Source organism: Protopterus annectens, chromosome 1.part1 (assembly GCF_019279795.1).
Source record: "Protopterus annectens isolate FY-2018-M chromosome 1.part1, PAN1.0, whole genome shotgun sequence".
Taxonomy (NCBI): domain Eukaryota; kingdom Metazoa; phylum Chordata; order Ceratodontiformes; family Protopteridae; genus Protopterus; species Protopterus annectens.
In genome coordinates this window covers 1831297512-1831310368 of record NC_056726.1, presented here as the reverse complement: position 1 = coordinate 1831310368, position 12857 = coordinate 1831297512, and the positions used below count along the sequence as shown (strand labels likewise).

Genomic DNA, 12857 nt, shown 5'->3' with positions numbered 1-12857 from the left:
TACTCAGCTAAATGGAAGAGATTCCTCATTTGGAGCACATCAAAGGGTACAGATGTCACACTGGCAAACCTAGCACACATCCTAGAATACTTAGCAGAACTGTTTCACAATGGCCTGTCCTATTCTTCCATTAAGATTCATGCTTCAGCAATTTCAGCAGAGTACAACATGGATCCTCCTATCTTCTCTCACCCTCTCCTCAGACAATTTTTAAGAGGGATCAAAAATGTAAAACCTCCAAGGAGACCCCCTCTGCCTGCATGGGATCTCAATTTTGTGCTGGAAAAATTAACACTACCCCCTTTTGAACCAGCAGCATCAGCGGACTTACAGTTCTTATCTTGGAAAACTGCTTTCCTTTTGGCAATCACTTCAGCAAGAAGAGTATCCGAGTTACAGGCACTAATGGCAGTGCAGCTTTTCCTTATTTTTCACCAGGATAGAGTGTCTCTGAGAACTAATCCTACTTTCATGCCAAAGGTGGTATCCTTGAACCAAGCTATTCATTTGCCTACGTTCTTCCCTAACCCACAGAACAAGGGGGAAAAGCTATTGCACACCTTGGATGTACACAGACAACTACGCTACTATCTGGACAGAACTAAAACCAACAGAAAAACTGAGCAACTTTTTGTAGCATATGCAACTGGAGTGCAAGGAAAAGCAATTTCCAAACAGACAATTTCAAAATGGATAGGAAATTGCATTCGTTTTTGCTACTCTTTTCATGGAAAGACAGCTCCTGAAAATATCAGGCCTCACTCCACATGAGCCACAGCCACCACTACAGCTTTCCTACGAGGGGTGGCTACCAAGGACATTTTAGAAGCTGCTACTTGGAGCTCCGTGCATACATTTGCCAAGCATTACAATCTACCTTTATACTCCAGGTCCCGAGCAGGTTTTGCAACTGCAGTTTTACAGGGGATCTTAACTACACCATCCTTATCTTAGTGCCTCCTCCCCCAGTTTGGCTATGGTATTCTTACCCATACGTTATGACTGCAGATGCATCCTTGAAGGACATAGTACAGTTTTGTACCTACCATAAATGTAGATGTCCGATAGGTATGCATCTGCAGTCAGGATTACCCACCCTCCTTCCCCTCTGTGGTATTCCTAGGGTGCTTACCCCTCTTTCAGCTTGCTGGGGGATTCTATTATGGTGTATTTGTTTGTATGTATATATATATATATATATATATATATATATATATATATATATATATATATATATATATATATATATATATATATATATATATATATATATATATATATATATATATTTTTTTTTTTTTTTTTTGTTTTGTTTGCTACTGTTTGGAATTTTACAACATTTATCCAAATTTAGCCTTCCTAGAGGGCACCTGGCATCTGGGGCAAGAAACACTGAGGAAAATGGCGTCGGCTGATGCCTTTATACCCCAGAAGCTCTGACGTCGGGGAAAGTGCGACATCAGCCGAGGCCAGACCCAGACTTTGGAATCCGGCCGACCGATGGGCTGCCTGAGGCAGGACAACCCATATGTTATCACTGCAGATGCATACCTATCGGACATCTACATTTATGGTAGGTACAAAACTGTACTTTTTAGATCCCAATTTTGGGCTTTGTCAAAAAGAAACTGCACTGGTGGAGACTGCAAATGGATCAGAATCCAGATTTTCCCCTTTTACTCATCCTGTCCAAAAATTTCAGATTCCAGTTTTGGGCTTTGTCAAAATGAAACTGCACTGGTGGAGACTGCAAATGGCTCATAATCCAGGTTTTCCCCTTTTACTCATCCTGTCCAAACAAAATTTGTAGTACAATTGCCTCAGATTTTGTTTGCGGTGCAGTTTCTATGGGGGGGGGGGTAAAGGTTCAAGGACTGTGGCACTCTTCAGACAGAACAAAACACATAGGTCCAAGAGATGTTAGCTGTGATCCATGCTATAAAATCTCTATCTGTAGTCCCCAGGACCTCTGCAGGTGGTTGCAGGCAATACCACAGAGATGTGGTGCATAAACAGTTTGGCACCGGGTCTTTACCCTCTGTGCAGGCTAGCTGTGATGCCTTGAGAGATGGCTCTTCAACATTGTTTAACCCCAAAAGCATCTTGAATTTTATCAGAGCAAAATGTAGTGGCAGACAAGCTGAGCAGGACCAGTACAGACCCTCATGAATGGAAATTGAATGAGGGGGGGTCTTCCAGGAAGTAATCCAGTTCTGGGGAACACCTCAGATATGTTTGCCCCGTTTCGAAACAGACAACAACTTGTAGATTTGTATTGAAAATGGATGCTCATTCCCATGGTAAGAGTTGTTCCTTTATGCATTCACACTGTTTTCCAGGGTAATCCTGAAGATTCAGGAGAACTCTGCAGAAATCATTGTGTTGAGACTCCCTCTTGGCCTAAGCAATATTGGATGTTCTTCATAGTCAGTGTTGCAGTACTAATCCTCTGGTATTTCTGCAATGCAGAAGCCAGCAACTGGCCTGATTCCCAGAGTCTTCGCATCCATCCATAGCCAATGGATGTCCGAGGAACAACATGTCAGGGTATAAGATGAGTGTCTGTGGGCACCATTTCAGTTCTTTCTAGCCGTGCAGTCCAATGTGCTACTCCATGTTTCTCATGCTTGCAGTCCATCGGTTGGCTCAGTTTACAGAGTTGTCTGCAGTCTGTAATTGGATAAGTACTCTGTTGGGCAAGTTTCCTCTTGTTCAATGTTTAGAAAAATAAATAATTGCTTCACGTTTGGGAAGCAAATCCACATGATGATTTTCATTCATATTGTTTATTTTGCTTGGTGCCCGAGTATGACATTTCTGGTTGTCAGTATTGTGCTAGGTGTCATTCCAGAATCTTAAAACTTGGGGCCTAAGTTGTTATAGCCCACAAAGTCTTCAGACTTGCTGCCACCCAACTCATTGCATGCCTCGACATCGGCTGGTCTCCTTCTTAAGAAACATAAGGCCTTAGCTAAAGGAGAAGGATGTTATGGACAATGGAGAATTTTCTGCGTTCCCAACCTGGTCTTTTGTCGATTCAGGTGAGGCGTCTTTTGTAGCCCTCTGAGCCCCTGTGGTGTGCTCCCTCATGAGGCTGCCATGACAGGAGGCCCCACCATAGAGCCAAGTACCACAAGACCGACATCTGTCAGGCCTGAGGATGCTCTGCAGTCCTTTGCTTCTGACATTTTAGCACTGATAATTGAAAGAAAGGGTGGTATTCTCCTTGTAGTGGTACATAAGGAAGTACCAGGGAACCAGATAGAAGTCATAGCCCCACCCATCTGTGTTCTGATGCTGGAATTCCAAAACCTCAGACACCCAAACCCAGGAGGTCTGCTAGCTTGCCCCAGCCTACACTGCCTCAGTGTTCAGTCTCTTGTACCCAGGCTGGTCTGCAGGACCTGGTTAAGCTGGCCCAAGATTTCATGACGTCCAGGGGGGGTCCAGCCAGCCACAGGTGCATGTTCCAGGAACCCCTCCTTGTAAGAGACATCTCTCCCCCAGGTGAATTTATATTCCTCTGAATCTGAAGATGAGGAAGAACTGTCTTATAAAGAACATCTCCCTCTTCAACCATATCCAGATTCTGATTCAAATGACACCCTTTCCTTTGCCTCTCCCACTGAAGACTTATCCTTTGGGAAAACTCTTCACAAACTGAAGGAAGCATCCAACTGGGAGACCCAAGAGTTTTCTAAGGCCAAGACTCCTTAGAGAGCTTCTGAGCCTGCCGTCTCACAGACTCTTATTGAGTTGATAACAGCCAAGAAACAAAGTAAAGTCTCCGTTCATAAGCAAGGCAAGCAGCAAAGGTACAGTATAAACTTGACAACGCAACTTCAACAAAAAGCTGTTTAATCAGACAAAGCTTTCAAGTGAAAACCCTTCTTCAGTGTACATAAAATAGCAAATAACCCTCCCTCTTTATATATAGAAAACACCCAGCCAAACAATTAAATAAAAAATCAGTTAGTCAATTAAGAAAAATTCTTCTAAAAGCAATAGCATTTGTATACACAGAATTAAAACATAAAAATATATATGATGGTATAAAGATGTCACAAAACAAATTATCAATGCAGATACATTTGTTTGTACTTGAGAATAGGCTTTAATGACATAATTTGATTTAATCCAGAAGGAATGTCAGCCCCCATTCTTAAAATCCATTCATATTCCTTTATTTCCAGCCTATTGTTAATGTCACCTCCCCCGTATATTTCTAAAAACTTGGTCTATAACCCTAAAATTAAATGTGTGTTCATTCCCACATTCACTTACGTGCTTAGCCAAAGAATTAATACTAATATTTTCTTTTAATGTCAGACCTGTGTTCAATGATTCTTTCTTTTTAGCCATTCCACCTGTGTAAGTGGTTCTTGATAATGTGTCTGCACTCCCTTCCTCATGCTCTTAGAAAGCTAGATCATTTTTGTAGAGTGCTTGACACCCACAAGCACCTATAAACTAATCTACAGGCAGTTCCCTCGGTGGTATCTACAGAATCTGCCAAGGGAATCCCCAAGGCTGCTGTCAGATTCAGAGAGAGCAAAATGCTTGAGAGATTTGGTTAAAAAAAAAAAAAAAAAAAAAAAAAAACTTTTAGATCAGCTACCCTGGCTGTGAGGGCTGTTACCTACCAGTTCCATGTGTTAAGGTGCAATGGAGTCTTTACAGGAAAAGATCATTGCTGTGGGGATCTTGGACAAGACCCTACAGATGAACATAATAGGAGACAGCTTGATCAGCTCTCCAGGTGTCCAGACACTCACTGAAATTTACATGTGATGCATTAGATGCATCATGTAGGGCAGCTGCATTGGTGTCTGCCATGCAAAGACATGCCTGGTTGAGGACAGACCCCTTTTCAGACCAGGTGAATGTGGAATTTCTTGATTCCCCACTAGATAAGCAGCTCTTTTTGGTACCCCAGCAGAGAAAGTTTTTGAGAAACTAGGTAAAGAAAGGCAAACAAGTTAAAACAATTTTATGTTCCATACCTAGATACAACAGGAATGAATCCTCTAAGTCTTGGCCACTGCCTTCAAGGCAAGAGACCAAGACAGCACAGAAATTGACTAGCTGTTGAAAAGACCTATGAATCCATTGCCGCCACCCCCCCCCCCCAGAGAGCAGCTGTGACTGTCTGCAGAACAACCTCACAACCAAAGCCCCACTCTAGCCTCCCTCCCCCTTAACAGGGAGAAGATCCTCTTTCCTGCAGCAGTGGAAAGTCATTACTAGGGATAAGTGGGTCTTAAACATACTAGAAAAAGACTACAGAGAAAAAAAATTAAGAATGCTAAAGTCCCCAAATTACCAAGAAGGATTTCTTTCCCCATTTCCAGCAGAACTTCTACAACAAAAGTCTTTTCAATCAGTCCCTGCAGGAGACGAGGGCACAGAGTTATTGGTCAAGAAAGGAGGGCACCTGGTGATCAGTGTTGCATGTCAAAGCTAAACAAGTTCCTTTACGCATCACAGTTCTTGCAAAAAACATGATCCTTGATGCCAAGGAGCCTATGTGGTGACCCTGACCTGAAAGACTCCTACCGTCATGTTCCTGTGGCCAAAGAACACAAGAAATACCTTAATTTTCTGGCAGGAGAATTGATTTACCAGTTTTTTGTTTTACCATTTGGATTGTCTACTGCTCCCAGAGTATTCACAAAATGTCTAGCACCTGTTATAGCCCATTGCAGAACTCTAGGAGTTCACATTTAACCCTTATGTAGACGACTGGCTGATCAATGGGAAATCCACCCTAGAACTTCAGACATCTTTGCAAATCCTCATGGATTGCCTTCAGAATGTAGGCTCAACCCTGAACCTCCATAAGTCACAGTTACAGCCATGTGTAAAAATCTCTTACTGGGTGTGTTGACAGACTCGACACAACAAACGGCCTTCTTAACCCCAGGGCAAAGTCTCTTATTTGACAACTTATTTACAGAGCCTAATGGAAGAATAGACCTTAACAACAAGGAAGTCCCAAGGGCACTGGGTACATGGCAACTTGCATTTTCATAGGTGTTTACTAGGCTAACAACCACAAGGGCCCTTTTAAGGCTAGCCATGCTCCCAAATCTCTGACAAGTCCTGATACTCTTGATAAGTGTAAGCAAGGGTTTGGGAGATGAACCGTTTACAACCAGGTGCCTGGGCGATGAACCATTTAAAGGTTGCCTATGTCCATTAGTGACATAGGTCCCAAACCAGAGATGAATGTCCTGTTCCCCATCCATTTATCCAGGTTGCACTTGACTTGGATTAGGGAGGAACTCTGCTTCACATTGATGGGGAAGCCTGTTCCATAGACAGGGTAGTCTCTGGGATACAGACCTGTCTGTCCAGCAGGTCCTGTTTATTTCATAGGCAAGGTTTAAGTCTTTAGAACGGGTACTTCTGGTGCTGCTTATTATGTGGATATGCAGGAGGTCCATCAGAGTAGGGTCTGACAGTGCTCTGTACGGCAGGCATAGATCTCCCATCAAAAGGCTGTGTATACAGGGATATAGGGCCTTGAGGCGGTCGGCATAGGACATTTTACTTGCGCCCTGTATTCTTTTAGTGAGGAATCTCTGTAGACATTCCAGTTGTTGAATATGCCTGGTTAGGTACATACTAAAGGGGGCATTGTACTCGATAGGTCTGATGAATGCCGAATACAGTGGAATAATGACTTCCTTGGACTTGGATGCCATATCTTTGTTTATAAGTTGAGCAACATAGAATGATTTCCTCACTACTGTAGACACGTGATGGTCAAAGGGTCTATATCGTAGCGAATCGCACAAATTGCGACCCAGACCTCAAAGTGCTTTTTCTGAGATTGCGGTACAGTGAAGAATGGGATATTTGACCTTTCCTCACTGTAGTGTGATCTTGGAGTTGGAATATATATTTAGTTGGGGGGGGGGGGGGGCTGAAGTTCGAGGTACATTCAGTATTATGAGCGTTAGAAATTTGTGCGATTCGCTCATATGATATAGACCCATGGTCAAAGGCTAGATTACTATCTATACATGTCCCTAAGTCGTTGACTACTGGGTCAACTCTAAGGGGTGTGTTGTCAATATGATAGCTGCCAGGGGTGGATGACTCCCCAGAGGATACTGTTATGCATTTTTTGATATTTAGTTTTAGTCCATGGCTCTGACAACAGTTATTTGTGTCAGTCCTCCCTGCAGATCATTTGTGTCAGTGTGGGATTCAGTGACCGCTCCCAATTTGCAATCATCTACAAATTTAGTCAGCCAGAGACAACTGACATTGGCCTTGACTTCAAAGAAGTAAATGCCAAAAAGGAGCAGTCCAAGGACTGATCCCTGAGAGACTTTGCGTCCAACAGGCCTCTTTGTAGAGGTGGACTCCCCAATTCTAACTTCTTAGGTCCTGTCTGTGAGCAAGTTGGCTATCCACTGGGTGACATAAGGGTGTGTACCTAACCTCTTAAGTATGTCAACAATACCCAAGTGGGGTATTGTCGAATGCCTTGGCCAGGTCAAGGTAAGCATTGTGAACCATTTTTCCCTCATCCATTGGTTACCTTCTCAAAGAAGTCCATCATGTTGAGTAGGTATGATCTGCCCTTGATGAAACCAAACTAGGTTGGGTCCAGTGTCTGGAGGTTTACTACATCTCTGTTGATCATTTCCATGATGATTCTTTCCATGGCTTTACATATAAGACTAGTGAGACTTATGGGTCTGTAGTTGGCTCACCTTTGTGCAGAGGGATGACCGTTGCTGTTCTCCATTCATGATGCACGAATTCTGTTTGGAGGCTACAGTTAAGTAGTAGTGCCCTGTTAGGTCATGTTTCATGCTAAGTAGAAGGTGTCCTGGGATATTGTCTGAACCCATCGATGCAGTGTTCTTGGTCTTAGAGAGAGCATTAAGGACCTGTTCCCTAGTGATAGTAGGGAGAGTTATATTTGATGGTATTTCCTGAGGGAAGGTTGAGGGGGAGAGAGGGGTAACGGAGCTGAATTTATCAGCCAGGAGGTTTGCTGCGTCTTCTGGCTCAGTATAGCTGGCTCCATTTACAATGAGCTCTGCAAACAATTGTGTATTGCATTTGAGGCTGTGGACATAGCTGAGGAATGCTTTGTGGTTGTTTTTGGATGGGAGGCCAGACCTATCTCAAATTTGGCTTTGGTAGACTATTTGTCCTTTAAGTTTGTTTAGTTTGAGTGTGATTTTATCCTGCTGGATGCTGCACTTCCTAATTTTTGCCATGATTTTCTTCCTTCTGTAATACAGCCTATTGATATTGTGATTCCACCATGGTGCTTTTTTTCTGAGTTAGTTCTGTACTTCTTCCTGGTGGGTACAGCTGCCTTTGTGCAGCTATTAACATGCTTGTATAGGGCTTATGTGAACATTTCTGCATAGGAAGTTGTGTTCTCAGGTTTATGGGGGCTTGAAATTTTGCCAGATTATCACTTAATAGCAGGAGGTTATCCTTAGAGTAGTTCCTGAATATTCCAGGTTTAGCTGGGGGTCCAGTTTTATTTTTGAGTATTATATTATTATATTTGAGTACTCATCTGAAGAAGCGTGCAGTCTGTGGGCACGCGAAAGCGCTCATTTTTGGTCAATAAAGGTTCGTTTTTACTTATCGTGGTGTTAACCTGCTCTTTTTATTATACTATTTGTTTGATCCTGGCTGCTGGTTAACTTTGAGAGAGAGGTTGGTTATTTTTTCGTACTCCCATATTAGTGAGGACCAGATCCAGGCCCCTGGTTGGTGTATTGACTGTGTGGTCCAGGGAGTTCGTTTTTACAAAATCCAGCAGTCTGTGTGTCTGTACATTTGGTGTGGTATAGGATTCCCATTTAATACTACCCCTGCCCAAACTGCACATGAGGAAACTCCAGTGGCCCCTAAAACACATGGGAACAGCATTCACAACCTTCAGAAACCCTGGTGCTGCTTTTTCCCTGCCTGAAGAAAGGAACTAATTTGGTGGAACAAGAGCATTTTATAGAACCCTGGGCAGGTTTTTGTCTACCAGAGGCAGACAAAACTATCACCTTAGACAAGTTGGAAATAGCCTGATGAGCATACTTAATTACAAGTGCAGGGAATTTGGAATCCAGAATAAAGGAAACTACACAAAAACTAAAAAGAAATGTTGGCTGGGCGTCTGGCAATAAAAACCTTCTAATGCAGCCTGATCCCAAGAACACTGCAGATTTGGATAGATAACACCATAGTGATGTGGTACATAAGCAAACAAGGGGAACTCTGTTCATATCTCCTTTACAGTTTAGAGATTAATATATGGCTTTTGTGCAAAAACTACAACTGACATTAATAGCATCCTTCATCCCAGGCCAGAACAACACCATACCTGATTCTCTGACCAGGTACCTTCGGCACCCAATGAATAGCTGTTGAAGAGAGATCTCCCTGAAACTCGCCCACCAATGGGAATCTGTATAGATCTCGTTGCCTCTCCGATGAATAGACAATTACAAAGATTCTTCTTCAGAACCCATCAGACAGGGTCATGAAGAGTGGATCTCTTCTTCAAATGGACAGACTTCTTCCTGTACGTCTTCTGTCCATAACCCCTAATCCCAAGGGTACTGCTGAAAGTGAGGTTAGACAGGTTGAGCATGATACTCATAGCTCCTTTCTGGTCAAGGCAACACTGGTTCTTCCCTTGGTGACAGATGTATTCACCCATCACATGGGATCTGTCATTCATCCACACCTGAGCACTCTCAAGCTAACAGCCTGGAGGACTGGTTTCTAATACCAAATAATACATCTTATTTTGCTGACGTGTTACCCATCTTGAGAGAGGTAAGAAAATTAGCTACCAGAAAGTCATACTTATCAAAGTGGAAAAGGTTTTCTGTCCTGCCAGGACATAAGTATTACACTGCTTACTGCTGGCATGAATCAAGTACTGCACTACCTTTCAGAATTGTTTAAGCAGGGTGATGTTCTTCGTGTTTCACTGTTTGTCATTACATTTGGGTTATCTGCTTGCAGGTAGCCCTCAGTCAGCCTGATTAAGTCTTGGGTCTTGCGTCAGTTGCTGTCCCATCTTCCATGACGTCAGGTCGTCAGGGGTATAAAACATGCAGCCGATGTCATTACATCAGACTTTCTTGCCGTGCGGTGCCCAAAGCAGAAGCAGTTCGCAAGTGCCAGTCAGCCTACTCCTGAAATTTTCGTTTTCGAGTTTCAGAACTGAAATCTTCAACTAAAGCCAAGTACCCTGTTAGGGAAACGTTTTCTTGCTCCTTTCCGATGTCAGTAAAAGTTAATAATTGCATTACTTGTGGAAAGCAAATACCTCATAAAGATTTTCATTCGTACTTTATTCCTTGCCTAGGCCCTGACCACGATGTACCTTGCTGTCGGTTTTGTGCTTTATTTAATCAGCGCACTATCCGTCGTCAGTATATTTTCGCCTCTAAATATTTCGGTTCTCTGTTTAATTATCCAGAAGTGTCGGTTAGCCATCCGACTACCGGGATTCCAAAAAAACGCAAAGATAAAGACAGGGGCAGGACGCCGAGGTCCAAAACTGCTGACAACGCTTCTCTTAAGCCAGTCTCCAGTTTGCCAGTACTCAGTGAAGTGCTTTCACAGCCCCTGATACCCGCCACTTCTGAGTCTCAGGTCTCTACTGAGACCATTCAGAGTCCGGTATGCCGCGAGATGCTTCAAATATGGAACCTGCGGATGTCTCTACCTTGGATGGGTCCGGAGCTGCTGTGCAGGCACTGGCTTCAGAGGGTGTATTCAGGCCTACGGACTTGCATATTAAATAGACGCCTCCTTCTTTACTTAGGCCTAAATCTCGATCCATGCCTAAAAAAATGACACCCAGGCCACATGCTCAGGCCTCTATGCCTAAAAAACAAATTATAACAATGGCTGAAAATCTAATAACTCTAATCAAGGGTAGCCAGCACCCCCCCCCCTTCTAAGAGGTCTAGGACTATCTATAGTTGATTATGAATCTTCTGATCAGGATTCTGTTTTTTTCTGATTCTTCTGATGATTTGGATTTGCCCTTATCTACTTATGAAGATTCTGATGCAGAGGACTCCATTCCCTCTGCTTCCCCTCCTGAGGATTTTTCTTTTGGGGAAACCTTACAAACTCTAAGGGAGCATTTCCACTGGGAAAACCATGCTTTTTCTGATTCAAAAAAGAGGCTTAGGGATTTCCTTCTCCTACCTCAGCATAGGTCTTTAGCTATTCCTCCTGTACTAGATATTGTTGATGCCTTTTCGGAATCTAGTTTGGCCCCTGATTCCCTGCCTCCTGCTCCCAGAAAGCCTGACAGATACTACAGGGTCCCGGAGTTCCACAAGTTCCTTTTTAAAAATCCTATTGCAGATCCAGAGACTATTTCACAGGGGCCCTAGGGCATTAAGGCTTCTACTGCTAAAAATCCTACCCCTTCTGATAGAGACTCCAGGGCGCTGGATAGATGGGGTAAGAAGATTTACACTTCTGCGACCTTGGCCATTAGGGCTTTAAACTGCCAGTTTCATATGTTAAAGTATCAGCAACATGTTATTGGACTGCTTAAACAGAAAATTATGTTGATTCCTGACTGTGTGGAAAATAAAGAATTACAGGATTTAATGCATTCTGCTGAACAAGTTGGAAAACATACTTTGCAATGTGGTTTTGATTCATTGTAGACCTCTTGCAGGGCTGCTGTTACTGGGTCTGTGCTCAGAAGGCATGTTTGGCTTAAGGAGCCATCTTTGCCTGATTATGTTAAAGCTAAATTGTATGCCCCTTTAAATCAGGATGGCCTGTTTGGCAACAAGGCTGAGGAAGTTCCTAAAAAGATGGAAGATAAAGCTAAATCTATGAGTACTCTTAAAGATTTTTTACAAGTTCAACTTCCTAGATTTAGTAGGCACTGGCCCTCTAAGAATTAGTCCTTTCCACCCCCTTCCAGGTCTTCTCAAGCCAAACCCAGACACAGCAAAAACCCCAGGTTTCAGTCCCAGGGGACACACAACTAAGCAGTGTGGGGCCTCCACTTCCAAATCTGGGAATAATAAGACTCCCCCCTATGGTAAACTGTCTCGATGACTTCCTTTTAAAATTTCCAAGCACTTAACAATTGACTGCCCGTTTGGGAGGAAAGATTGCTCTTCATGCAAAGAATTGGGAACTCATTACCCAGGACAAATGGGTTTTAAATATAGTGTCCCAGGGATACAGATTGCACTTCCACACGTTGCCAACACCAAGCGGGTGGCCTCGCCTACCCCCAAATCAGTGGGTAGAGGCCCAAAAACAAGTACTTTCTCTCTTAAGCATGGGGGCTATTCAACTGGTACCAGAAGAGGAAAAGAGACAAGATTTCTACTCAAGACTTTTCCTGGTACCTAAAAAAGACAATTCATGGCGTCCTATCCTGGACCTATCTACTCTAAACACCTTTTTGGAGATTCCAGAATCAAAATGCTGACTCTTCACCAATTACTTCCTATGCTAGGCGAAGATGCCTGATTGGCAACACTAGATTTAAAAGAAGCATACCTGCACATTCCAATCAGGGAATTTTGCAGAAGATACCTACGCTTCAAAGCAGGCTTACACGCACTATCAGTTCTCTGCACTGCCCTTTGGCTCATCTACTGAGCCCAGGGTATTCACAAAGTGCCTGGCTCCAGTTATTGCATTTTGCTTGCAAAGGAATATTCAAATATACCCATACTTGGACGATTGTCTAATTCGGGCAGAAAGCCAGGACCTACTTTTGAATCATCTGGCCTTTGTACAAAGGGTTCTAACTTGTCTGGGGTACACCATAAACAAAAAGAAATTGCACCTGGTACCCTGTCAACAAATTATAT

At 43.1% G+C, this 12857-nt stretch overlaps 1 protein-coding gene across 2 annotated transcripts in view; it reads left to right on the top strand.

Moving 5' to 3' along the window:
* LOC122812587 (elongin-A-like) overlaps window positions 1-12857 on the top strand; it is a 1667864-nt gene that overhangs the window by 794837 nt on the left and 860170 nt on the right. The gene's annotated exons all lie outside the window — the stretch shown is intronic.